At 41.6% G+C, this 4,819-nt stretch overlaps 1 non-coding gene across 1 annotated transcript; it reads left to right on the top strand.

The window, feature by feature from the left end:
* Window positions 1-821: 821 nt before the first annotated feature.
* LOC145347159 (U2 spliceosomal RNA) lies at window positions 822-1,013 on the top strand. Its single transcript, XR_013887806.1, has one exon. It is a non-coding gene; the product is annotated as a U2 spliceosomal RNA (small nuclear RNA).
* Window positions 1,014-4,819: the final 3,806 nt, after the last annotated feature.

Here is a 4,819-nt window from a genome sequence, read left to right as displayed (position 1 = left end):
TGGTGTTGATTGAAGGCTAAAATTTGGCAAGTATACCAGGAAAAATCCCTGGCTTTCTTTGAATCATCAATGGGATCTATTCTGTCCATGTGATAGAGTGCATGGGACTCTGGTTTAATGCTCATTGCTAAGCAATCAACGCATAAAATTTAGAAGTAAAGTATATGAGATGCCAAAGGAAGTCTGTTCACCTTTTTATCCATTGGAGATCCAGTAAAGTGTATTAGTGTTTAAAAGTTTATTTATTAATGTCACAAGTATGCTTACATTAACACTGCAATGAAGTCTCTGTGAAAATCCCCTTGTCACCACACTCCAGCACCTGTTTGGGTACACTGAGGGAGAATTTACCATGGCCAATGCATCCAACCAGCATGTCTTTAGGAGAAAAGTGGAGTATCCAGAGGAAACTTGAGTGACCTGACACAGGGAGAATGTGCAAACTCCACACAGACAGCAACCCAAACTGGAATCAAATCCAAGTCCCTGGGATTGTGAGGCAGCAGTGCTAACCATTGTGTCACCATACTGCCCTATGAGTAACTGGACTAGCAATTCAGTGATCTGGCCTACTATTCAGAGTGAATAACTTCAAATCACACCATGATGGTTTTCATATTTAAATTCAGTTTACAATGTTTGGAAATAAAGTACATGTCATCGTGAAACTGTCAGATGGTATTTGTTCATTATGAAGAGAGAAACCAGGCATACAGACTGTGTCCAGTTTGACCTAATGTCATTTCAGTCACTTAACTCGTAACTGAGGTGGTGACTTTGAGCTCTTACCGAAGTAGTCCAACAAGTTTTTTAGTTGTATCATCGTTTCTCGGCCTTTTGGCTAAGATCAAGTGTAGTATTGACACGCTGTGCTTAGCTGAAGTCATTAGGTTACATTTCAGCTTCATTTGAAGCAATTTTTAAAAGTGGCATCTCGGGCTCTTGGCTAAGATGCAAATGAGATCAAGCCTTAGAGATGGAGCTACACCTACTCCAATCAGCTTGGATCATGTAGATCAAGCCCAAGACAGGAGGTGAGAGCCCTGTCTTGTCAGCTTGGATTGGGAATGTCCCAACTCGTTGAGACTCTGAATTGGACTGGATTTGGTTGAATTGGAATAAAAACAAAAACAAAATCATGCAGATCAAACCCAAGGCAGGAACTGGTGAGTCTGTCTTGTCAGCTTGGACCTGAAATGTCTCACTTACTGAGACTTTGAATTGGACTTTGTTTGGATTGAATTGGAAATATAAACAAAAAGAAAATTGCTCAATTACACTGAGGCTTCATATGAAGCAATTTTTTAAAGCTGCAACTAGGTTTTTTGGCTAAGATGCAAATGAGATCAAGCTTTGGAGGCGGTGCAATGCCTGCTCCAATCAGCTTGGATCACGTAGATCAAACCCAAGACAGGAAGTGGTGAGCCTGCCTTGTCAGCCTGGATCTGGATCTGTCTCACTTACTGAGACTTGGAATTGGACTTTGATTGGATTGAGTTGGATATAAATAAATAAGTGATTGATCGAAAGAAGAACTGCAGCAGTCCAAAAAGTCCTCCACCACCTTTTTTAAGGATGAGTGATAAATGCTAAGCTAACAACAATGCCTGTATCCTGACGACAAATAAGGAAAATCACAATTATGGGATGGTACTGACCCATTTATAATACTGTGCAGCTGCAAATATCTGAGGCGCTATTACAGTTCTTGCAATGCCAAAGATTCATCACAATCACAAAATTCGAATGTCTAAGCTATTACTCTGAACCCAATCTATCTTGGGATAGTTAAAATTAACCTACATTAATATGTAATTCTTTTGCTGGACTGTCTCTAGGTCTTTCTTCTTACTGTTTTTTCTTCACCCCCCTTTCAATGTTAATTTAAGCTCTTCCCCAGAGCACTAGCTAGTCTCTCAGCATAGACATTGGTTCCACGTTTTCCATGCTAGGTCAAAATGAGTTACCGTGGACAGAATTTAATGGGTCAGTGGGTTTGCAGGGCGAGAGTTCTGTCAGATTCCCTGCATGGCCTGCCCACCATCTACCCACTCGCTGCCAACTAGTCTGTAATCTTATGGATTACAGGTTCGCCAGCCCTTGCCCCTGTTAAGTTGCTGAAGTGGTTACTTAATGGCCAATTAAGAGCCATTTCCTATCTGGGCCTCAATTTTGAGCCTGGTGGGTGGGATTCAGGTATGCAAAGGGGGAACCTGGCAAGTAAATATACTCGTGTCTCAGGTGGGGGAAGTGGCAGGGCACTTCCTTTTGTGACTGGATCCACCACCCCCAAGGTTTGGGTTCTCCTGGTTCTTCTTCTCCACTTGTCCTTCAAATCACAAACCCCATCCTCCTCTCCCCACCCCTGGGCCTCCCTTCCCCTTCCTGCCGCAAAACCCCAGACTTCCATGTATATGATGTGTAGAAGTGTTTGGTTTCAGTAAATGACAACCAAGCGCTTTTATCAACAAAGTTTATTAAGTACTCTGAACATGCTATAACTGTGCCCATGCTCCAGGGAGAACTCCCACATTCCTGACACATGACCTCCTTAAGTCGCTGCGTTATCACAGCATCATGTGAGCACTTGGTCTACACCTTTCCATTTAAGTTCGGGCAATCAGTGGTACTAAGACGTAATATGTGCACGAAGTCACTGGGTGGAAACTATTTTAGAAGATACAAACTGAGCAGGCTAACAAGACACATCTATTTACATTGGGTGAAACATAGATTAGGCTGTTATAACTGGTGCACAGCCCATTGCACTTCCATCCCCCCTACCCCGCATTATGTTGTTGAACATGACTTTTGATTATACCCCACCCAGATCTTTAGCATCTACATGCTCCCTACTCTAACATCTGCGAGACCATGGATAATTTTGGATTCTAGATTATTACGAAAATCCTACCTATTTCTCAACTATGACATTTCCTAGTGCAACAGTAATTCTGCACTTCAGATCCCCTTCTTTGGCAATCACACTCTTTATTTGCTGATGGTTTTTGCTTGTGGTTTCCGTCCTCTAAGTAGTTGCTATTGTTATTCCAATCAGAATGGCGTGTGACTTGGAGAGGAATTTGGATGATGGATGTCTCCATGTTATCCTGCTATTATTATTCGCACTGGCTCAAATTTCAGGGAATGAAAATGCTCTTAGGTTATCGTTGGCGAGTTGCTTCAGCCCATACTGTGGCCACAAGTATGGTGTTGGTGCAGAGTGTCAATATTGATTTTAAAGACAGAAACACTAATTGAGTAAACTGCTCCATCTGGATAACAGTAAACATCTTGAATGTTAATGGCATTATTGCAGCAAAAACCAGCCAGATCAGTATACAGTATTCCATCACACTCGTGACGTGAATCTCATAAGTGGTGGAGAGTTGTCAAGGAACCATTCATTATCGAGTATCCAGCTTCTGCCCTGCTCACATACCCATACTGATACGGCCAGTCATAAGCTTTGGCAAAACTTATGATTTAAATGGGGATTTGGTGACTCTTGCACCATTGGAAGTCACAGGAGTAAAAAGTATACAGGATTACCTTAAGAGGAGAGCTGAAGAAAACTGGGTCTGTATTCTCTAGAGCTTTGAAGAGTGAGAAGCAATCTCATTAAACCTTGCAAAATTTGTACGGGGTGTGATGATGTGGTAAGATATATCCCCGGCAGATAAATCTAGAACAGGCGGCAAGCCATTTAAGACTGAGCAGGGGAGGAATTTCTTCATTCAGTGCGTTTTGATTCTTTGGAATTCTCTACCCCAGAGAGCTGTGGAAGCTCAATCATTGAGCACGTTCAATAGATTTCTGGGATGCTAATGACATTAAGGATTCATTGGATAACATGGAAAACTGACATTGAGGTAGATGATCAGCCATGGTCTAATGGAATGGTGGAGAAGGTTGAAAGGCTTACTCTTGCTCCAATGTTCGTATATTCCTGTGATGTGAATTTTGTTCATAGACTGGAACCAACTAGCTATAGTTCAAATAATACTAGTTCAGCTAAAATGTGATAGCATTTAGGATTATTGTAAAAGAAGCTCAGACCTTATTCTTCAAGAATTGTTGTGCTTTATCTTAAGTTTTGGTCATCCTCATACAACAGCTGTGTGAGTCTGGCAATCTGCTTTTGCTTCAGGTTATAAGCTTGTGGCTTTAGTTTCAGGAAGTTTTATTGACAAATGTGTCAGAATGAAGCAGTAACTTTCCGTTACCAAGCAAACTATAGCTAAGAATAGCACCGTAAACTGCAAATAACGAAGTGCAGATATCAGTACGTCATCGTGAAACTGTCAGATTGTTAAAGTAAAAGAACCAAGCTGAAATCGATGAAAGAAGTAGATATATATTTGTGGGCAATGGTTGCATAGTGGTAATAGCACTAGAGTGGTAATGTAGGAACCCAGGATAATGCACTAGGTCGAGAATTCAAATTCCACTACAGCACCTGGTGGGATTTAAGTTCAGTTAATAAAATCTGAAATTAGACCAGAATTTTACACCCCTTCCCTTCAGTGTGTTCTGAGGCAGGCAGGGGAAGTGGTGTTGGGAAATTGCACAGATGGGATTCTCTCCAGGATCCCACCCATCCCAACCTGCTCACAATTATATGCTGGGTGGGCAGAGCCTTAGACAGGAAGCTTTCTCTTGCACCTCAATTTTTAGGCTGGCTGGTAGATGACTGATCAGGGAAAAACAGAGCTTGATTTTGGGTGGCAAGGGGTTTTTAATTTATTTATTAATTACATTAACCCTGCAATGAGGTTACAGTGAGAATTTCCTAGTCACTACTCTCTGGTTCCTGTTT

The sequence above is a fragment of the Carcharhinus amblyrhynchos genome, chromosome 8 (assembly GCF_965287045.1).
Source record: "Carcharhinus amblyrhynchos chromosome 8, sCarAmb.v2.hapA, whole genome shotgun sequence".
In the NCBI taxonomy this organism is placed as follows: domain Eukaryota; kingdom Metazoa; phylum Chordata; class Chondrichthyes; order Carcharhiniformes; family Carcharhinidae; genus Carcharhinus; species Carcharhinus amblyrhynchos.
The sequence above is the reverse complement of the archived record's forward strand: the minus strand, read 5'-3'. Positions and strand labels throughout refer to the sequence as shown.